The sequence below is a fragment of the Maniola jurtina genome, chromosome 15 (genome assembly GCF_905333055.1).
Source record: "Maniola jurtina chromosome 15, ilManJurt1.1, whole genome shotgun sequence".
NCBI classification, from domain to species: Eukaryota; Metazoa; Arthropoda; class Insecta; order Lepidoptera; family Nymphalidae; genus Maniola; species Maniola jurtina.
Window position 1 is genome coordinate 6582515 of NC_060043.1, and position 24444 is coordinate 6606958.

The 24444-nt window shown below is 35.9% G+C and overlaps 1 protein-coding gene across 4 annotated transcripts in view; it reads left to right on the top strand.

Moving 5' to 3' along the window:
- The first annotated feature begins 3780 nt into the window (after window positions 1–3780).
- Window positions 3781–24444, top strand: part of LOC123872317 — a 142368-nt gene continuing 121704 nt past the window's right edge. For all 4 annotated transcript variants that reach the window (XR_006797457.1, XR_006797459.1, XR_006797458.1 and 1 more), the window contains exon 1: window positions 3781–4215. The gene's annotated coding sequence lies outside the window, so the exon portion shown is untranslated. The remainder of the gene's footprint in view (window positions 4216–24444) is intronic.

Consider the following 24444-nt stretch of genomic DNA (forward strand, 5'->3'; position numbering starts at 1 on the left):
GAGAGTTACATCTTTGTGCCGTTTGCCGTGGAGACCCTGGGGCCATGGAGTCTTAGTGCAAAGAAATTTTTACGAGACATTTCACCGCGTTTAATAGCCTCATCGGGTGACAGAAGGGCTGGCTCATTTTTTGCGCAACGGATCAGCCTGGCTGTCCAACGCGGAAATGCAGCCAGTATTCTTGGCACCATTCCACGCGGGCATGATTTGTATAGTAATTAGATAAGGCTAGCTTTAAGTTTTATTGTAATATTTTCAATATTATATTTATAGTTTGCAGTTATATAATAAATACAGATAGATAGATTGGTTTGGCTTTCGATATAATATGTACCAAACTACAAATCCTTTTAATGAATTATTGATTCCGAATTATTATTACATACATCCCTATTTTGCGAGTAAATTTCGTGTAGTAATAGTTTTTCGTGAACAGTATTTGATTGAATCATTTGTCACAGCACGTTTTGGAGTAGATACACCAAATATTTATCAGTGACTAAAACTAAATAAATCAAACGAAAAAGTGGCGCAGAGTTTTGACGACAGCAAGTCCATATTTCACAGTAGATTTTACTTTTAGCTTCGTTATCAAGTCGGCACACGCAATCCGACAATCGCGGCCGAGCTATGAATGCACATCCAACTGTTTTAGCACTTCACAATACAACTTCCTTGTTTCAGTAAAATTTATTCAATCCTACTAATACCTATACCTATTTATAAGCCGTTTGCTACTCTTTCAGAAATTTAGAATGGAGGTAGATTATACCCTGGATACATAGGCCACTTTTTATCCCGGAAAATCAATGAGTTCCCACGGGATTTTTAAAAACCTATATCCACGGGAACGAAGTCGCAGGCATCAGCTAGTTTTTGATGTATTGAGCTTCCGTTGTGTTTCGTTAGCTTTTTTTATTCAGTCTTGAAATGATACTTACATTATTTTTTAAATCATTAGATAATTATTTTTTAAATCTATACTAATAAATAAAATTGGAGTGTCTGTCTGTAATTTCGAAATAACTACCTCATATTAAGCTCATATGGTTATTTGAACGATACCAACACTGAATCACACGTTTTTAAAATTTTTGTCTGTCTGTCTGTCTGTCTGTCTGTCTGTCTGTCTGTCTGTCTGTTTGAAAAGGCTAATCTTCGGAACGGCTGGACCGATTTTGACGGGGTTTTCACAGACAAGTAGAGAATTGACCAGGGAGTAACATAGGCTACTTTTTTAACCGACTTTCAAAAAGGGAGTTGTGTTTTTCTACCTATGTACACCGAAATCTCCGAGATTTCTGAACCGATTTGCGTCATTTCTTTTTTAATCGATAGAGGAACTTCGCGACATTGTTTCACAAAAAATTTGGAGTCCAACTCCTCAATCCTGATGCTGCAGGGGATCTGACCAATCCACGCGGGCGAAGCTGCGGGCATCAGCTAGTCATTAGATAAAAAATATCGTTCAAGGACTAGATAGTGATATTATTTGCCAGCATTTCTCTCCCATGAAGGCTGAAACTTTATTGGAAACACAACTTTATAGATTTTTTAAAAAGTAGATCAAACTTTTGACTCTAAAATATTTTATCAAGATTGCAACCCGTTAAAATTATAATATTTTCACCTCATGAGATTTGAATTTACCATTTATGAAACTACTACTTTAATTTATTTATTCACTGAAAACGCGCTTTCGGTTAAACTTTTATAAAGCTTGAAACACACACAACCCGCAGCGGTAACAGCATGACAGTATGTCGCAATAAAAGCACCTATTATGATTTGCAATACAAAGAACCCATCCACCCATTAGTCATCACACTGAAAATCAAGACGGCAGAGGCGTACTACAGCATCACAACTCTACGCTCGCTTAGCAGTGTGCATCTCTGCGAACTTCAGCTCCTTATTTATTACGACTTCTAAGAGCTGCATTTGACACGTTTCCGTCGCACGTGTTTAGAAGGGCAATAAATGGCCGTGAATGTATGAAAGATAACATCGTCTGATCGTTCAGCATAGTTCATCGTCGTAGTCTTAAAGCAGGTTAGCGGCATGCAATATGCATCAGGTGTTGCACATGACGTGTTGATGAGGTGTTTTCTGAAGGATTTCCTTTCTTATCAAGTATACAATATACCTACGTGATCTAAATCAATAAAACTAATGGGATTGTTAAAAGAAATATCCTGGTGCAGGTAGTCACTTGCGCTAAAAATGTAGACTCTAAAGTTCAACCGTTTTTTTTTATTACAAGAAACTACATTGAAGCAATTCATCCATCAGAGCAAGACAGATCAGGCGCGATAAATCAGCAGCATGCCTCCTACTCGTACTTACGCTTTGCAACGTGGACGCCTTCCACTTTCTCGTATCACAAATTATGGGAACTACGTGTCAAAGTTGCCGCCACGCGATACGTGTGCCCGAGCCTTTAGACGTTGACAACTGTGCGTGATCGCAGACAAGCAGAAAGATGCTAACACAAAAAAAAAATCGTTGTCCGTTTCACCTGACCATTATCCTCGCAATAAAACACATGAATTCCGTAAAAGGAGCAATCTGAATCGACGCTGAATGTGAAACGGGTTTTCTTTTATTTGTATTCCCGTGCAATGGTGAGCTTGGACGATTGACAGGTCACAAGGGAACTGTATCGGAATTGAAGACGACTGCTTTTAGCTAGATGTGCGGAACAGTTAACATTTTAAAAAGAAATGGGAAGAAAATGCGACGTATTCTATTCATTCATTTCATTATTATACATTTATATATGGGAGGGAAGCACCAGGGAGGTGCTTTACACCTCCCTGTGGTCTTATTAGTGGGAGGTCCCGGGTTCGATTCCCGCCAGGATTTGGAATTTTGTAATTTCTAAACTACTGGTCTGGTCTGGTTTTGGCCGTGGCTAGTTACCACCCTACCGGCAAAGCTGTGCTGCCAAGCGATTCAGCGTTCCGGTATGATGCCGTGTAGAAACCAAAAGGGGTTAATTATATGTATAGGTTTAATAAAAACTGCCCTTCCAGGTTAGCTCATTTCCATCTTAGGCTGCATCATCACTTACCACCAGGTAACATTGCAGTCAAGGGCTAAATTGTATCTGAAGTAAAAAAAAGTACCTACTCTACCGCATGCATCTTCGTTTAGTTTGTTACTTAACTGAGTAACTGTCGCTGAGTTGGCGAATCACGGTGGTGGCCAGATTCGCATGACACATAGTCCAAACCAATCGTGGGCCTGCTGCTGTTTACAAGTTTAACATAAGTGAGTTTGTGAGTTGTGTGTGACCCATATTTTCGAATTACAATTTTTATAAACGCGGTTTCTATGCTTTGTCGTTCACCGCATAACTTGTACTATAAGTTCAACAAATTGTTTAATCTCAACATAGAACTTGTATGTAAACTAAACATTATTGATATTAATGATAGGTATCCCGTTTATAAAGATTTAAGTAAATACGTATAACACTGATTAATATCCTAACTTACATTGTATGATCGTAGGAAGCGCCAAACCCCGACATGGAAAGGGTATTAAACAGTGGCTTCAATAAACGGCCCAATAAGTTATGTAAAGTGCGAGTGCATCGCTTTACAACCCTACATGGTTTGTTAGGGTTGGGGCGCATGCGCGTGCACCGTCGGCCGCGCACGGCATATGCGGAATATTAAAGGAGGAAAGAGAAAAAAATTAACTTGTGAAGCCATTTTCGTCTATCGGTGCCCCCTCGCCCGCTCTGGCTTCTACGATGCAGGCAGAGCGGTTCGCGCAGCCCTACAGGACATACGTATTGTGCTGTGTCGCGCTCTCGATCACTCTTACGAACCGGTCTTGTAAATGTGATCACACGTTACTCCGCTAATAATATTGTGCAGTGTTTTATACAAACTTTTCAATAGGCTTTCTATGAACTTGTTCTTATTACGGACAAAGCTTTTTGAAGTGTGTGCATTGTGTTTGACTTTCCGGTGAAAGTGTAAGTTTTGAAAAGTTTTTTCTGTGCAAAATAAAGTGACATAAACTGTTTTATCCTGGAGGAGTTTCCTTTCTTGTGCCGCGTTGAGTTGAACCAATTGGATTTGTTGTCAAGTTTATGAGAGAAGTTTACTTAGGCAACTTTAACAGAATTTAACACACAAAAGTTAATCTCTACATTTGGAGAGCTTCGGAACAAACTTGAAATTGACCTTCAAAACTAAGCAGGTATGTACCTATGTAGTTTTTCATTTATTTTTATCTTATTTGGTAAATTACTATGCACCGTCTCCTATCGGAGGGGTTAAAATTCAAAGCTATGTAAGTGTAACTTAATGGTAGAAGTAACCTATGCAGAGTATCAGCACAGTTCAATCGTGCAGCATGCTACTCTATGCAAGACTACCTTTATTAAATTTTTACAAAATTATATCTTGAATCATCACTAAGAAACCATTTTAACATCTGATAGTAACTGTAAAACCTAAGTCGAAATCTCGTTTTCTTGGTTTGTTGTACCTTTGCGGAAGGATTTGCCTAGGAACTTACAAGCAAATGAATTCCAACAATATTTCGCTAGAAAAATGGAAAAGGTTGCGACCCTCAGCAATAAGGAATACGATGCAAAGAGAGAGGAAGAAGAAACTACTTTAAGCCTACCTTCATTTAGATGATGTTTCCACAATAATCCTGCCATGAGCTCTATTGTAATTAATAATGTAACCTTACCAAGAGGTAACAACAGACAGTACAGATTAGATTCAGCCATCTTCAAGGTTTACTTTCATTGGTCAATAAATCGGGACACAGCTTGCAAGTCTTCCCACAGGTGGCGTAACGACTAATGACTTTTACAATTCACCAGTTGCTAAATCATCACAGCGTTTTAGAAATCTCCCGCACTCCAAAAGCTTTTCATTTTGATACAGGTATGAAAATGTTTGGTCATAATGCGCATCTTCCGGCATGCGTTTTAGAAATCGTCCGCACCCAAAATCCTATCTCCCAAACAAAATAAGCCTAGTGGATATTCAACATTATTAGTATCCCAACATTGTTCAAGGTAGCAACTATATTGTAAATTCTATATCATCTAATTATATTTTTACTGGTATTCTAATTAAAACAATACCTACCCAGCTTAATTCCAATAGCTCTATTTAAGGGGTTTATTTCATTATAAATCAAAATTCTTCCCGCAAACCGCTTAATAATGACCAATGTTGAAAATTCATAAGTTGGTTGAAATCATCATTGGACTTCTGGCATGCGTTTTAGAAATCACCCACATCCAGAATCCTGCCAAAGCAATATAAGACTAGGAGGAATTCTGGATCATTAGTAACCTTTTAAGAGAGTAACATTTTTGTAAATTCCATATCATCAATTAATTTACATGTTTTACTGTTTTTTTACTGGTTTTCCAATAAAAAAAGTATTTCCTCGAATTGCTCTATTTGGGGCTTTCGCTTCGTTATAAATCAGAATTCTTTATAGCTTCATTTTATTACTGTTTATTATCACATACATCTTCTCTTTTACTTGTTTTTTATTATCTGTTTACGTCCAAACTTTGAACTGGTGTTGAGGTGCAACATTTATAGGCTTTCTTTCATAGTTACTTTCAAATAAAACTAGCATTTTTGAAATTTAAGGTTAGTGTTTCCTTACAGCGCTAGAAGTTGATTACAAGTTGAGATTATTTTTTTTTCTTTCAAAGTAACGTACCAAGTAGACTGCAAAAGTTTTTAAGTCCAAATCTTAGTCGTTGGACTACCTAACTTTCGTACGTGCTTTGACTGGTCTAAGCACTTTCATGGTTAAGTACATTTGGATTATGGGAACGGAAAAAATAAGTTATGTCGAAATTCTCTACAAAAATGTCATTAGTTTCGTCGGCTTATTTTAAATTGCATCAACACTCCACTTTATCATACAAGCCTTACCTCCAGGTGGGTGTAGGTACTCACTTCCTAATATCTAGGCACTTAATGAATAAAAATTAACAGGCAATAAAACGGGCTTTTTTGATAACGACATGAGTGTTTCAAAATTTTCGAAACTTGTCATAAATAATTTTACTTATATTTACGGTTTAATAACGCCGGGCGGGGAGCTGCACGGCACTCTAAAATAGACAGCCGTAATAAAATTCCATACCGCTTCTAATAAATTATCGGAAGACGTTCTTTTTATTGGAGTAACGAATGGTGAGATGAGTAATGGTGCAAGTTTCACCAATAAATCATGCTTTCCCGTTCGAGTGGAGCTTCCGCGTTGGGGTTGTATTTGGCAAGAGATCTCCTTACTTGTTAGTTTTGTTAGACGCCCTTATCTAATGTCTGCGATCGACTACTGTGAAAAATATAGCTTTTCAGGATATCATTTGGCGATCTTTTATTTCTGAACTTCTGGCTTCTTTTGTATTACTAGTCAATTAAAACAAAAGGAAGAGCTGGAAAACAAAAAGGCTTAATTACACGAAGTAAAATTTTACAAGAGGAGCAAAAAACTAAATGAAAGCTATCGAACTTTTAGTGTACTTATCTAATTATACTGTTTTGATAGAAATCATAAACTTTGTAGGTACTCAATTTCAGTACAGTTTTAGGCCATTTTTCTTAGAAATATGTTCACATTGTTCTATTCAGTGGGTCAAAAACATCCGGATTAAAGCATTTAAAAACTATTTTGATCAGAAGTGTAATCACAGTTTTCGTCGCCAGCTCCGTCTTCAAAGTCAACTTATTTGAAATTATTTTAAAAGCTGGCTCAGATATTTTCACACATCTTTTTATTAGTTCTTCAACCTTGTGACATTCAACAGCCCAAGCACAATTAGTACGACACATCTCTTGCGTGGCTTTTGCAGTATTTTTCGATGGAAATGCCGAGAGAATGCGCTGTGGCACTGATTGTACTTACACTGCTTGGGTTCCTACTTGTAAGAATCATGCCGTAGTTATTTGAAAGGCGTCACCCGTTACACAGAGCAAGACACGAATACGAATAAGTAATATAAATATTTCACTAAATCTAGGCTTAAGCCTCTCAGTATAGAAAACTCTGTGAGTTGATTTCATTTTGTTCCGTGATTGAAAATTTAATTTTCCAACTTCGCAAGAAATGAAGATTTAAATAAAACTTGATATTAGAGTAAAGAAGATCGAAAACAGAACTATCAAAGTTGAACGTAAAGATAAAAAGACAAAATAGGTATAGTGCGAAACAAATAATTGCAGAATACTACTCTTTATTGCGTCGGTATTCCGTGAAGAATATAGGGCCGTTAAATAGAGCAGAAGCTGATGGTCCGTGAAATGACGTGTCGAACTCGTGGTAGGTACCTACCTACGTATAGTTGATGAACTATTGTTTAGAAACGCGGAGATGTGACCGGATTCTCTCCAGATTCCTCCTATTGATATAGAATCTGCTGGGTTCGGAAAATCTATTCAAGAACAGAGTTTGATTAAATGTGTTCTGTTTGAACTTTGAGGAGACAATCCTCCGAATCTGTAGATGCCTGTAATTTAATCTTAAGTTATGTGTAAAGCGGGTAACGTTTGATTGATTGAAATCAATTATACCAAATATATTATTAATCGTCGGGGAAAATTGTAACAAAAAATTCGAATTCATGTAGATATCTATTGTTATATTGCAGAATAAGGTTTGTGGTATTGCAGGTTTTTTAATAAGTTTCAGACTTCTAATTTTAGGTACTAAGACACCGTTTAGTAAAATTTATTGTATCTAAGCTAAACTTAGTAAGATTTATGAGGACATATTTGTCTTGGACTAAGAGAGGTTGATAGAAGAACTTGCAATAGTTTTCACACCAGACAAGCAGAAAATAACTAATAATAAATAGCAGAACAGATAGTTATCAAAAAAATGATGCTTCATTTATGTAGTTGAAAAAGGTTTAGTAGTGGCTCAAAAGAAATCTTCACATTCTTTCTTTCTGCTGCGGAGTTTAAGGGAGCGAAAAGTTAGTGCACCAGGTTTATTGTAAAAGTAATTTAATTTTGTTCATGGATCCTGAACATAGCAAACTGTTGAAGTGAACTTAAATTAAACATTCAACGCTGTTACAGACATACTTTCTGTCATAATAGAAGGAGAGGAATGTTTAAATGACGTCGAAATTTTGGTTATAAGGTTACTTTATCTATCAAGCTAACTTCCCATTTGTATGGGAAGGCACTGGGTCCTATGATACGGGCTGTCCTATTTAGGGGGCAGGCCTCCATGAATCTCGTATCTAAAAGTTTTTTGATTAATAAATTTTTATTTTTAACCGACTTCCAAAAAAGGAAGAAGTTCTCAATTCGTCGGAATCTTTTTTTTTTTATATATGTTCCCCGATTACTCAAAGACCCCTGGACCGATTTGGATTTTTTTTTGTTTGAAAGGAAATACTGTGCAGGTGGTCCCATATAAATTTGGTGAAGATCTGATGAATATCTTCGGAGATGCAGAACAGAACTCCTCAATGGATAAGAGCAAATTGCTCGCGATCAGTGTAATAGCTTAGTAAACAGTAGGGTTTTAACTGGGCATACAAAGAAGGTCATTGTGGGCATAGCATATTATAGTACAGTGGGGCCACTAAAAATTGTGAAATAAAAAAGTTTCAAAAAACCGACTTCAAAACCACAAACACTAAAAAGTAAAAAAATAACTTTTGTTTAGCTAAACTTGTAATGTGCCTAGGTATGAAGTCGGGCGAGCTTCACTCTTGGATTTCTAATATTGTTTTAATGTGCTCGCTCGACTTCATACCTAGGCACATTACAAGTGTAGCTAAACAAAAGTTATTTTTTACTTTTTAGTGTTTGTGGTTTTGAAGTCGGTTTTATTTTTCTTTTGAATTTTTTTTTTGTTTTTCATTTTAAGTGTAATAACCAAGATTACTATTAAAAAGCGGCGATAGCCGGTTGATCATGATGATGCTATACTGTTTTCGTACCGTTTATAAAAAAAAAGAAGAATAACCTAGAAATTAAGGGCGTTTTTATAGACTCTGTCACACAAATCCAGCCACCATTTTTGTGACTAGAAACACAATAGCATCGTTCAAGGCGAACGTGTTCAGTTTCAGTTCATTATCGTTCTTATGCTTATTCACTTGGAGTCAGACCGCTTTGCCTTTGGAGAGAGAGTTTACGAGTAAGTAATACCTAATAAATAATCAAGTCTCGATTTGTCTAACCTTGTGTGAAAGAGTTTGCCCTGAAAGTTTAATGAGAAGCAGGGTTGTTTTGACGGCACATTGAATATTATCGTTAGTAAAAAGGCGTTCCCACGTTACCGGAAGCGGGGCTGGATCGCCACGCTTCGGTACTCGGCTCTTTCACTATTGTCCCTTTGTTCCTACTTAGCCTCGTCAGGCTCTCAAAAGAGCCATGCATTGTTCAATCGATCTAGTTTACCGCACTTAATTTGTATTGCGTCATTCGTTCCACACTATTTTCGATGACTCTCTGGCGTAATAGTGCTTAAATGATTCGTGATCAATATTGTTTAATTCCCTGTTGGTTATTTTCTGATGAGTTGCCTCAAGTGCGGTTAGATAAATACCCTGCTAGGAATTAGCCAATCTTCTAAAAAGAAACCGAATAGAGATGTGGGTCTTAAACTTACCTATAATTTTGAGCAACTTCAAGCTTGAGCTGAGTAGCTTTGAACCAAGAAACCTAGATCTAGAAACCGAAGCAACTCAAATTGATACACTGCTCGACTTTCATTTTCAAACGCACGGTTCGGGCTGAGCCTCCATTGTCGAGCCGAGTTTCTTCTCGGGTATTCTGAACTAGTGGTAGATTTGTTTGACGATTGAAAAGTACGTGTAAAAGTTTATTTGAATAAAAAATTCTGTTGATTCCAACAAAAAGCCGTCAAAATTATTCTAAAGTTTTTCTCGTGATCAGCATGTTAAGGATGAGATAGCGTCTAGCTTATGAAATTCTTTATTTTCTTTATGAGCTCCATCGTTTCATCATCATTACTTACTAGCAGTGGAGAATACTATTTAAAGCTTTTTAGCTTTATATCGATCACTCGTTACACTTAAGCCTGATGTCATGCGCAACTTGACAAGCTGAGTGGATTGCACCTCGTCACGATGTTACGCCTTTACCGTGGGTATTGCTTGTATTCTATTCTATATTATGCATTATTCAGTTAAAGTAACTGTTCAGTTTTGTAATGATTAGAGCACGTTCATTCTTATTACGGAGTTGCTAGGTTCACATTTTATTTTGAATTTATTTAAGTAATGTAACTAAATTTAGTTTTTGGAAACCTACATATACTTTTCCATTAATTTTTACTAAGTACTGTCATGTTTTGGTTCAATTATGTTGATGTATCTTTAAAAGTATTTTTTTCAATCACTCTAGAAGATATTTGCGCAATTTTATGCACGTTGTTTTTATAAGGAAACTACCGTTTACAGCAAAAGCTTGTTAATAAGATGAAAGTCAGACATGCAAACCTTGCATTCTACACAAAGGCGTTTTTATTCTGCCCAAATTAATTAACGCATTCCTCTTTTTAGAGCATACCGGCTATAAACATAAGTTGAAATTTGCATTCTTGTTCCTGTTTCAATTCAACAGTTAACTCGTCTTAGACCACCCGCGAAGCCTTATACCTACGATTCAATTCGAACTTTATCTCGACGTGATAGAATCGCATACAGTTTTGTACGAATGTATATTGCTTATTTGCTTGCAATTCTGTATAATCATCTTACTCGCTCCAAATCATTTTATAAAGCGTGTTTATCTAAATTATAGGCTGTAAAATCGTCTTTCCTTCGCTTACAGCATTGAAGAAAAAGAAGGAAAACTCTAAGCAAATTACGAAACTCCAATAGGAAGTCTTGATAAGGTTTTTAATCTTTTTCCCCAAGATCTCGAATAACAGTTGCAGCATTCGAATCTCATTAGCGACCGAAACAAAGAATAAAAACTTGGAGTAATAAATTTAGCGAGGCTCAAGTCGAATCGCTTACGGTCCCTTTTAATTTGGTTGGCATTGTTTGGGCGTCCCGCAGGGCACCGCCCGTTGAATTTCTTTCTGGATCTCCAGCTGATTCAAACATTACTTACTTCTTATTAGTCGATTAGGAATGGAAATTAAATTTTGTGTCCCTGCACTGTGAAATATATTGATGTTTAGATAACAACAACTGTTCATATTGTTTCCACACGATGTAAAACGAAAAAAGACGATTTATAAAGGTTCTTCTGCAACATTTGTGTCTTCTACGGTAAACTTTTAAAAGTAAGTATTTAACATTTGCACTCTCCCTTACCTGACCTATGACTTCCAGACTTGAAACAGCATAAACACTTGCAGAAGCTTGTCAAAGAGGAATGGAAAGAAGTATGTTAGCATTCACTTTAACAGACAGGATGAGAGCGAAAGACAAAGAAATACATTGTTTGGAAATATGTACTACTGAAGTCCAAAACAATCAAAAATTGGACAGAATATAATTTATAACATAGAAAAGCAATTAAAAATGGACTCAGAAAATTATAAGTAAATTGAGTCACAATATAATTTTCAAAAAGCACTTCTATCTAAGTAACAGAAATAGAAATATGGGGCATCTAATAGAAAACTAATAAAAAAAAACACTTCCAAGAAATTATGTTTATTTAAGCCGATCGAAGTTGCCGAGGGCTAAGCTGCCGGGAGCCATATGAGCAATTCGATGACTTTGCGTTATTATATTGACGCGGCGAGCCTGAGCTGATAAAATTAATAGTTGTCCAGCTATTGATGGCAGCGATAAATTTGTCCGTATGTGGAAAGGCACCCGATATATTAATCATTGTTGCAGTAGGTAATTGAAAACATACTGTGTTTCAAAGATAATAAATAATGATAATAATCAGCTTGGGGTAGATTTCTAACGATTTTCTCTAATTCAGTCTAAAAAACTATAAATATATGTAAATATAAGTATAAATAATAATATAAGTGAAATTCTCACTTGTTAGACAGTGGTTTTTTTTCAATGCAATAACATTATGTCTTTCCATCCGGTCTTATCGCTGGTTATAAATGTTTATAATATTACGGATTATGTACAACATCGTAGTTGCGTCAATTTGTTTAAGTTTGACCAATGAGTTGAGATGACCGTTTGGGTTGAAGAACTTCCACTAAACGACCAAAAAAGTAGGATCGTTTGTATTGAATAAATAACGGCGTTTCTAAATTTTATGACAAACAACACGTGTTTTGCGAATAGACACCAAATGTGGCACATCTGCAGATGAAAAGAACGTGCCGTTTTGGGCTCCTATTAAAATTCCCACACGTAAAATTAAATAAAAAAATGGCCCATCCCAATAGCCCCTTTTCGGTTCACAACAAACAAGCAGGTAAACGAATCTTTTACGATCTTCGGGGAATATAATATGCACCCAATATTGAAGGAGTTTACATCTTATTACAAGAGAATAGGAAATAAACTCGACGAGACATTACTTGAGACTTCTGTAACAATGTCAGGACTCAGGAATAATAAAATGAAATTGGTGTTCTTTCTATGCTGGTACAAAGTTCATTATTTTTCATAATATTCAACTTTTACGTAATTGAATTTCGTTCTTTTGTTCTAGAAACATACTACGTATTATACAAAATATATAACGACTAGCAAACCATAGCGGTTTCATTATTATCCATAGGTATATTTTATTTTAACTGAATTTTATAACAAAGCGAAAACAGCTATCATCATAATCATCATCACTCCATCGTCAGGTCACTACTTAGCACGGCTCTCATCTCATAATGAGAAGGGTTTGACCATAGTCTACCAAGCTGACCAAGTGCAGATTGACAGATTTAAGACACACCTTTAAGAACTTTATGGAGAATTCTCAAGCATGTAGGTGGGGTTTCCTCGCGATTTTTTCCTTCACCATTAAAGCAAGTGATTTATTATTTAATAACTTTAAGATGCACAATAACTCCGAAAAGATAGAGCTGCATGCCAAGCATCGCTCTCCGAAGCCCCCTACTAGAAGGCCGATGTTTAACAACTAATAGCTATCGCCGCATTTTTAGGAAATAGGTAACATAGCTACGTTTTATTGTCAAACAAAACCTAACACATATGGATACATGTTAAGTAATGCCGTCAAAGACCCACACTTCATAAATATCGATGTAAATAAGTGTAAATATTGGATCCCGAGTCATTGTAACCTTCAAGTAGAACCGACTGGGCAACATTCCACGAAGCTCGGTCAACAAAGGACTAAACTATCACAGCATGGGAAAGTGTCACGAAATGGTCACTATCCCATTATAGGGATGTGATATTTTGTTTACAACCTGGAAGACTTATTTACATACATACGTTGTTATTACGATAATGTGTGAAGATTTGAAATACAAGCCTTTGAACCTTTGGGAAACCGAACAGTTTCCCGAGAAAACAATTTCCGCTCAAGTTAGTTTATGGATTCGTTTTGGAATAGTTAGTGCTTTCACGAGCTCTCAAGTAAATAAATGTATCTTTCGCTTATAATTAGTGCGATGACGATTTTTCGCGACGAATGTCTAGTCTTTTATTGGATGAAGGGTGCAAACGGGACCCTATTACTAAAACTTTGCTGTCCGTTGTTCCGTCCGTCCGTCTGTCTATCAGCAGGCTGTATCTCGTGAACCATAGTAGATAGAGAGCTGAATTTTTACAGAACATGTATCTATTGCCGCCATATGCTAAAAAATTGCCTCCATTAAAACTTAGCAAAATTAAAAAGTGTTATTTCTTCTACGATGGTACAGATCTCTTTTTGTACGAGTCCGACTCGAACTTGGCCAGTTTTTTGACAAACAAAATCGCAAGAAAGTAGTCGCACTGATTATGCTCGGGCTATAATATAGGCTGTGCTTGGCATTAATGTTCCAGCGATTATACTGAAATGGATCAATTTTGTTGCTATATAACTACCTACTCGTAATAAGCCTCACCTGCTTTCAAACTTATTTGGCAAATAACCCAAAAGTCCATGCCGACTCTACACAAGTAAGTTACTAATATTATTAAAATGGTAAAGCAGTAATGTGAACTACAACAACCGGTACACCTGTAGAACTTATAGTCAATGTTTGTATGCTTTCCGACGGACGAAACTTATTTTAAAATAAATTGACACGGCAAACAGACGTCGAATGATGTGTACATTAGTAAAGTTTACGTTGGCTTACTTCCCCGGGCGTATAATTACTCTTTGTTATGGAATCCTGTTCAAGCTGGCGTACATTAAAGTTTACATAATACCCTCGACTAGGAGCGGACAGTGAAAACAATGATGTTGTGATAGGGACTGCCCCGCGGCGGCTGTTTAGAATACACGCGCTCAGCGTGGCTTCGCATTAGCTGCAGGTGTGATCGCGGGTTGTGTACACTAGAGCATACGTGTAATACTTAGTATTATTAACATTTTTTATTTTTTATTATTTAAGTATACTTATTTTTACATTTTTAGGGGCGGGGAAATATTTTTAATCCTTGGCCTGGCCAGGGCTCGGCTTGTATTCAAGCCGATTCAAATCTGGATTTCCTTGTAGCCCATCAAAAATCACATAACTAATATTATAAAGGCGTAAGTTTGTCTGTATGTTTGTTTCACGCAATAACTACTGGACTTATACCCTGGATTAACAAAAAAGCTACTTTTTATCGGGATTTTTAGAAAACCTGTATCCACGCGAACGAAGTCGCGGGCATCAGCTAGTGTATAACAGCCTAACAATTCGTAATTTACCACTAACATTTTGAAGCTGTGTACACTTAGATGGCATAGCAACTAATACTAAATAAAACGACACACTTTTAAAGCGGTGACAACTGACAACTAATTAGTTCTTGTAGTTTTTAATCATTTCATTCAAGAGCTCTCGATTATTATTAACAGTGACTTGACGCATGCTACTTCTAAGAATAATAATTATAGAATCAATAACTTGTATCTTATCTTAATTCTTCGTATCTACCACTTGTAAGTCACGATCGTTTCTAAGAATATACTGATTTCGATTCATAGATCAATCCTCAATAGCTCAACGGTTATAGGAGCGGACTGAAATCCGAAAGGTCGCCGGTTCAAACCCTACCCGTTGCACTATTGTCGTGCCCACTCCTAGCACAAGCTTTACGCTTAGTTGGAGGGGAAAGGGGGGGAATGTTAGTCATGATTAAAAATGGCTAATATTCTTTTTTAAATTAAAAAAAAAAATAGAGGCTGAATTTAAAGTCGCTCTTCACTCGCACTGCGACATCGACAGCTCGCGAATGCCAACGTAACGCAAAACGTGGAAAGTTTCGTACATAGAGTTAGAAAGAAATAAGTAGGTAGGTACCTAATGGTTTCGTGGTTGCAGCGGTTTCGTGCTTCGCGGCGTTCCCCGTCTAAAGTAGTGTTGTCCGCCACTATGAAATTGATATGACTAACTGAAAAGTTGCGAATATTGCGCGCGCAGTTTGAATGCGTGCAATTGTATCGTGAAATTCATGCGCAGGTGAAGAGTGGGCTTAAATACAATCATCCCTAAACAAGTAGTCCAATCTAAAGTGATCACTTTGCCCAGCTTCCATGAGGGAAGTGGGCGGTGCGGAGTATATCGTTGAAGAGTCTCGTAAGCGTGACAAGGCATCTTCTAGGCAGCTGCTTGTAATGCGGCGATCGGGATCCCGTCGTAGCCTGGCGCCTTCCTTTTGGGGAGTCGGAAGCACGCACTTTATATTCGCGTGTACCTACGGGTTCAGCTATACCGCGTACTGTATTTGTACCCACGTCCCAGACTGGGTACGGGTTTGTATGAATTACATTCTTACTTAGTTACAATAATTATGTCTTCATGACTTATATTATGTGATTCATATACCTAGTAGTTAGTCTAGTGATAAATATAGTACGCATAGCAAATTAATTAAAAATCTTTTAAACCATAAAGTATTCGTTACATTCAAGTTTACTGTTCAACGCATGTTGTATTCAACATGCTAATGTGATTGATCAAATTCTTTAACGGTACGGCCCCTTCATTTTAGGCTTTCCTAACATTCCGGCCATTAATAAAATTAAGCTATTTCAAACGCGTAGTAGGTATCTATTCATACGCTCTCTGTAAATATTCACGGCTAATAATATGGATTCGGCCTTTTTGGTCACATAACGGTGATCGCATAGACAGAGTAATAAAGCTCCCGGGAAAAAGCTCTGGACAAAGTCTCCCAGTAAACAGTTCTCGAACATAAAATCCTAAGGAAACTATGTCTATGTTGCCTACAAAATTAAAAAAGTTGCCTAATACTTTTAGGTGATTTGGTAGTTTTGGTAGTTTTTAGAAATAGCTATGCGTTCGTACATACGTCCGATGTTGCTGACTTCTTTAACATTTTCAGTAGATATGTAGCCTACCTGCTAAGCAGTACGGCTATTGCGGCTAAACTTAGGTAGGTAGTGTCAGGTGTACAAAATGGTTGTGTTGATAGTGTTAACTAAGTTACGTTGTTCCGAGAAGGAAACCGGATAACTGCCTTTCCTGGCTGCATTCTCCTTAGCGTTTTATATTTAAACGTAGCGTTGTTTATTTTTTAATGAGATTTAAGTAACAAATGGGGATCATGCTGTCAAACTAATAATCATCATCAGTCGTTTATAACTTAAAATTTAAAAACCGCCGACACAAAATCTCTATAAGAAAACTAGAAAAGAGCTGATAACTTTTAAACGGCTGAACCGATTTTCTGCGATTATAGCTAAGAACACTCTCGATCAAGCCACCTTTCAAACAAAAAAAAAACTAAATTAAAATCGGTTCGTTGTTCTACGATGCCACAGACAGATACACAGATATACAGATTCACAGATACCAAATACACAGATAGGTAGGTAGGACACACGTCAAACTTATAACACCCCTATTTTCGGGTCGGGGGTTAAAAATAAATATTTTTATTTTTAAATGACTTCAATTTTTATTACTGGATTAGAAATTAAAAAATACGAGTATCTACTACAAAGAGCCATTATTCAGACGATAAAATATCGTAGGTAACTCACGAAATTTTTATAAACTGTGAAATCTTTCTTACTTATGGTTAAAACTAGTTCAGCCATCAGCTTCTTCTATGCCCACTTAAGATAAAATATGTAATTTAACTATTTTTTTTTATAAAAAAGAATATTAGCTATGTTAAATGACTAATATTCCCCTTTCCTCTCCAACTAAGCGTCAGGCTTGTGCTAGGAGTAGGTACGACAATAGTGCAACGGGCGGGTTTGAACCGACCTTTCGGTTTTCAGTCCACTCCTTTACCGGTTGAGCTATTGAGGCTCTTAATATAACTATTTAATTACTTAAATGAAACGTAATGAATATAATTAGGTATGTAAATGTATACTGGTGCAATGCATTTCATATAAATTCCAAAAAAGTTGTCAACTTGCAATAAAAATTAACGGTACAACTATATTACTTGCGTTAAATATGTTTATGAGGTGTGTCTCCGGGCCTTTTAGGTTAATAAAAAATTAATTTGTATTCGGTTTTATTGCTACTTTTCAAGTAATTAATGTTTTTATGTAACGTTGTTTACTTTCTCGTGTTAGAGCTTATAAAGATATACGGTTCTTTATACACGGCGACTTTTTTCACGTGCAGCTGGACAGACGCAACCAAAACGCGTTGCGAATGCGATGCAGTTGCGTCCTGTGTTATACTTAATTGCAATGCTATTTGAAGCGCTATCAGTGGGTTGACTGTGGGTCAAATAATCGTCTTATGTAAAGGAACTTAAGGGTCGTAGCAGATACGATACTTTTAGCATCAGCGATCAGCGATGTTGCGATTGCATTTATGCTGCATCGTGTTTTGACATATTTCTACGTTCGACTGCTGTATTAAAATAATAAATAAAAAATCGACTTGATCGCTGGGACTAGAGATTCTGAGTAAGCAATATTTTACGGATTAAAACGAGAGTTCAATCGCGGCATCGAGCTTACGAAAAGCAACTAAATCGTCGATCGCTGACGCTAAAGGTACTCGTATCGTGTCTGCTATGGCCCTTAATAATAGAGTTAAATACTCAAACTCTACGTTGAAGTAGAACAAAAGATTTCCTCAAAAAAGTTTGCGGGTTCGATTAGACCAATTTAGAAAAGTCACGAGTAGGTATGTTGAACCTGAAAACAGTACCAGATTTGACGGAAATTAACAATAAATAGAAATTCCTCTTCAAAAAAATAATTAAAGAGGAATTAAAGAATATTCGACGAGATTTTGCTGATCTTCTGGATAACAAATCTGTTTTAGATTCATATAACTATTCAATTAGCATTATTCTATTATTTTTATTATTTATATGTAAGTTTAAAAAAAATCTAATCTATGCTATTCTAAATTGTCATAACTGACCTGAGAACTAAATCTAGCGTGGCTGCTCAAGGTAAGGTACCTACATGGAATAATTTCTAAAATCGTGCAGTTGACTTCTGAACTCCAACGTGCCATGAGATCGAAGTTTAGTGCCTATAAACTGTTTATTGCCCATTGTTGACTATTATGACTTAACCCTCATGACTTATGAAGCAATAAATTCGATCTTTTCATACCTAGCGTGCTTTCCTTCCCGTTAGTTTCAAACGACTGCTGAACTGTTTAAAATTACATAATTTGGAAATCGTGTGGGTAGAGACTAGAGACTATTTTGTTTGATAGCAGATCTCTCATGGCTCGTCCGCAAACAGCAAGGGCGTCGTCTCATTGTATATGTGTTGGATTTAACGTCGCGGTTTTATTAAACTCGTATGATAGTAGCAATAATCTTATAATTTGAATTATTGAAAAGAGCAACTGCCGAGTTTCTTTTTGGTTCTTGGCAAGAAGAGCATTCCGAACCAGTATGTAAGAGAATTACTAAGGCGCTGTGCACACGGTAGCAACTGTGACGGCAACCGGCAACTCGGAACTAGTTGTTTTGCGGTTTTGATATAATTTTGAACACCGAAACTCGCAACTAGAATTACTGCGTCTGCGTGGTTTCTCGAAATTATATGAAAATCGTAAAAACAGCTAGTTTGAGTTGCCGGTTGCCGCAACAGTTGCTATCGTGTGCGCAGCGCCTAAACGATTAAAAAGTACTGTGTAAAAGGTTATTAGAAAACAAAAATCTTTTTAGATTTCTTAAAAATAAATAGGCAAACTGAACAACTGTTGCAAAGTATCTAAATCAGCCCAATAGCAATAGAACGCTAGCGAAATCTCACACTTGAACAGAATTGCATTATTTTGCACAAAAGACATGAATGACAATAGTATAAAGTCTGTAAGGGCCAATGCCTTATTGAAACCCATGCTCCACGGTACATTTTGGCATAAAGTTATTCCAACAACAAAGATCTGAGCTTCTTATATTGGACCTCTCTTGAGCTGGTCCATTGTGACCTTAATGCCGTATTATATTAATGCGATAAACATCTCTTAGGTGGGATCAGTGCTCTTTTTTGTCAATCTGGATCCAATATTGGCATGAAGATTGATAAATATCGTGGTAAGATATTTTTATGCATTTGTTTTCAAGAAATGCCCGGCTTCAAAAAAATCAGGAGGTTGTGAATTCAACGCTATGTTTTTTTTGCGGTGTTACTCCATCACATCACACTAATATTATAAAGGCGAAAGTTTGTATGTGTGTGTGTGTTTGTGTGTGTGTGTGTGTGTGTGTGTGTGTGTGTGTGTGTGTATGTTTGTTACTCTTTCACGCAATAACTACTGGATGGATTTGGCTGAAATTTGGAATGGAGATAGATAATATCCTGGATTAGCACATAGGCTACTTTTTATCCCGGAAAATCAAAGAGTTCCTACGGGATTTAAAAAACCGAAATCCACGCGGGCGAAGCCGCGGACATCTTCTAGTAGTTCCATAAAATTTGAATAGATTTTAATAATTCTTTTATTTCATTTCGAAAGGACGTATCGCAAATCGCTCTTGTAATCATGAGATACAAACTTTGTACCTACTAATTAGTAAATAACTTTATTGTGGTTAAAATCAAAAAGAACCCTCTCCTTATCCAACGTTATGATTTTGAGGCTGTCTCTAGCTAACACTGCAATCGAAACCATTCGCATTTTTGTATTTGTAGTATGTACACATATTCGTATATACGTCCCTATGGTGGAATCCCAAAATGTTTTTGTCTCTAATAGGTATATTATGTGTGGTAGGCTTTAATAGACTCTGTAATGTCTCTGGTTACGGACTTCTTATCTCTTCCGATCAAAGGGACTATCCCGTTGAGAAATCTTTTCAAATCATACCGCATAATATCGTAAAGGAAACTGCGGTTTTATACTGATCTTCGGTGAGATTGACGAAATTGAATTGAGCTTATTACATTACAATGAAATAGTATTGTATTTCTGCGAGCATTACGTTATAAGTAGAAAAGATATATTCCTTACATATCTAATAATAATAGGTAAATTAATTAACTATCCCATTATTTCCATTTATTGTTATTTTACTAACATTTAAGTTTCCAACCATAAAACTACACATAATATACATATCTATAGCAGACATGGTGGTTTGTTCAGTTTTTTTAGTTAATAAGATGTCGAAAAGCTGTTTCCCCAATAAACTTTGAAATGAACCGATGACGATTATACTTACATAGTTTATGCATGATGTTAATAATTCCATGGAATGCTGTTAAATTACACTAGATACGTAATATATCTTCTTGATATAAATTCTCAGTGTCTTAGTACTTGATAAAATTAAAAAAGATGAGGTCACATGTCACTCTGTCTGATCATAGCCTTAGGGCGTTACTTCAAGCCTCGCCAAGATGATAGTAAATGTATTAAAATATTTGGGTTGGATGACATGGCATGAATCTTCATATTTAGTGAACGCTTGGAGCGGTCATATTGTCAGGGCGCGTACAATGAAAGTTGTGCCTCCTCTGAATAATTGCCGTATTTAACTTTGAAGATTCACCGTCCGCGTCCTAACCGCACAATAAAGTATCTGGAACGCGTAGTCAACATTTTTTGTTACCTACACAAAATGGATAAACATTAAACTTGTTGAAAGCGTTGAAAGCTAATTTATATCTTGTACATTTAGACATTCTTTGGACTTGCGAGGCCTAAGTAGTAACCCTTCAATGATAAAATTATTTTAAATTCTGTAATTTCTATCATTTGTCATAATGATTAAGCACTTAGATAAATATCTATTATAGTTATTGATATCAATTTGTTTCTCGTTTCCCATTAAAGTTTGGTTTTCGTAATAAAATTCTTCTCGTAGTTAATCATGAATACTTAGATCCAACATTATTTTTGTATAGGCACAATAGGTATACTTTAGGCACTTGATGAATGTAAGTAAAAATGTAAACAAAGTACTTATAATGAAGCAAAACTTTTTAAAAATTCACCACAAACAAAGATCTAACAAAATAATTATTTTTCACGTTGTATCCGGACTGTAACAAAGATAAACAATCATGTATTTTAACATTTTTCATGGATTCACAATAGCAAATATCAATGTTACAAAGCAGACGTGCTATATAACAAAATATTGACGAATAAATAGCATGTTTTAGGTATAAGGTCGCAGCTTTCCACAACCCTATATGTATACTTACTCTACAGCTCAGAGTAATTGTCGCTCGACTTATTTATGCGCCATCTTCCACCACAGTGGGATATTAAAGGCGAAATAAAATTTTGTGTTACTGTGCCATATATTATTTCCTCACGACACATGAATAGGTTCCTTGAAAGAATCACGCGTTGTCGGCCATTTTAGAACTTCGTAAGCCTTATTTCCAACTCCTCTAAGTTGCAAGTAAAGTTAAGCATTTTTTATAGATCTGAAGTCAACTTTATAACTATATAAGTTGTCACAGTATGTTCGAGAAATTTATTGTAGTTAACTACAATAACTTTCTCGACTTTTTTTTAACTTAAGTTAAAATAATTAATTAGCACCTCTGTAACTATTAGAGAAGTAGTCTTCTGTTTGAAGTTTGAACTAAGTCCTAGTTGCCCCATGATTTCACTTGGATAAAATTTCTTAAAATTATTTTTAAAAAGTTAATAATTCTTGTTTTATTTAAATTATACCTAGTGAAGCTTTAAACTAAAGTAGGTATAAATAAAATTAATTGATTTGTACAGTTTCAGACATAATCCTCCGATTGTTTTCTTATACTATTTTTATAAGGTTATATAGGTATGAAGCCAACACTAGAGTGTCTCATAATGAATATTGATAGACGCTGTGTTTAAAGTAACGGTAACTCTAGATGTATAATTAATTAAGCTTTTCTTCGAGCGCTGTGGGAAATTCAAGCTTCATAGAAGCGATAGTTATAAATTGTACCTAAGCCATGTATTAACATATTGTATACTAACATTGTAGTTATGTAAAACATATTCGTTGTTTTATATTATTTTATACGTCTTATTAAATATCTACTTAATTACGCCGTCTTCGTCCGTATGGACGGGTTTTAAAATCCCGTGGAAACTCTTTGTTTTTCCGGGATGAAAGTAGCCTGTGTCGCTCCTAACTTTATCCATGCAACAAACCAAGTTGATCCATTGATCCGTTGCGGCGTGATTGAAGGACAAATCAACAAAACAACTTAAGAGTTGAATTTTCAAAAATCCTTTCTTAGAGGATGTCTTTGTTATAATAGCTATCTGCATTCCTTTAGCCCAATGGTTCCGTAGTTTGAGCTGTGCCTTGATAGATTAGTCAATTAGCCAATCAGTTAGTCAGTCATCTTTTCTTTTAAAATGCTTAAAGATTAGTGGTTTTAAAATCTTCACGGAAAGGAGCAGGAACTTCGAAGAAACCTAGTATATTTAAAAATACTGTGAATAAAAACAAAAGCCTGGAAATAGAAGGCGAACTACCCGGTTAATTGGCACAACATTGAACGTTGGCGTGTTTTCGCTGAGATAAGCCGTAAGTGCATACCCCGCTTTAATGTGTTTTATTTATTCAATTTAATGGATAATTTTATGCCGTAATAAATTGAAGATACTATACAATACTTAAACATAATAAACAGGGTCACTGATAAATTGTCGCAATCCCTTAAAAGATCAAATGCTACCTATCACGTCATGTGGTCCATATTGATCATTTTTAGCCCCCGACCCAAAAAGAAGGGTGTTATAAGTTTGACGTGTGTATCTGTGTATCTGTCTGTGGCATCGTAGCTCCTAAACGAATGAACCGATTTTAATTTCGTTTTTTTGTTTGAAAGGTGGCTTGATCGAGAGTGTTCTTACGAGTAGCTATAATCGAACAAAAACGGGTCAGTTTGAAAGTTATCAGCTCTTTTCTAGTTTTCTTATAGAGGTTTTTGTGTTGGGGGTTTTTAAAATTTTGAGTTATAGTTTTTTTGAGTATTTGATATCATTAGTCGCAGATTTGTTACTTTGAAAATTAATTCAAAAAAGTAGTGCATATTCCCAATTCTTCTTTAGACGTTGAACATTTTCATGGAATAGAACAAGAAAGTTTTCTATTCAAATAAAATTTATTTAAATATATCTAAAAACTTTTATTATGTACCTAAGTTCTTAACTATTTTTGACTCGTCAAACCACTGGTTCAGAATGCCTTTCCTATTGAGAAGAACGAGTAAGAAACTCGGCTAGATGTCCATACTAATATAAATGCGAAAGTGTGTCTGTATATCTATCTGCAAGCTTTTCACGGCCCATCAATCTGTACTGATATTAAAATATTAACCAACATATTTTACGGTAGTTTTAAAATAACTGAAAAAGAGGTTTATCACTACCACTGGTATCCTGATCTGCTATCCCAATTAGTGTCGTATGCGTGTTTTATTATCCAATAAAAGGAATACAGTAAAACGTGTGTGCATTCTAATTTGTTCGTTTACCTCCCTTATCTACATCAACACGCTATGCACCTGTCAATTAACGAAGTCAATGCCTTTAAATAAGTCCTGATTTCACAACAACTTTAAGCCTTTCCATGCTTTATTAGTATGCAGTGGATTTGACGGCACTCCTTCTCGAACGTTATTGTCGAACCGTTTACGGTAAGGACCTTGTCAAACAGTAAGCAAGTTACAAGAGGTCGATATGATTGTATGATCATGTTAACACATTACGCTACTGATGATAGGGATCATGACTACTAGTCAAATCAGTGACTTTTTACCAAACGTCAAAACGCTCGCTTAGTAAGGCAGCTTGTATGTAATTCACAGATGTGACGTCATAAGCATTCTACATAATTTGATGTACTATTTTAGTTAAATCGATAATTTAAAATGGTCAACAAACGTAAAACTAACAGCAGAAGTCGATTTTTCGAATTTCGGAAGAACCTCT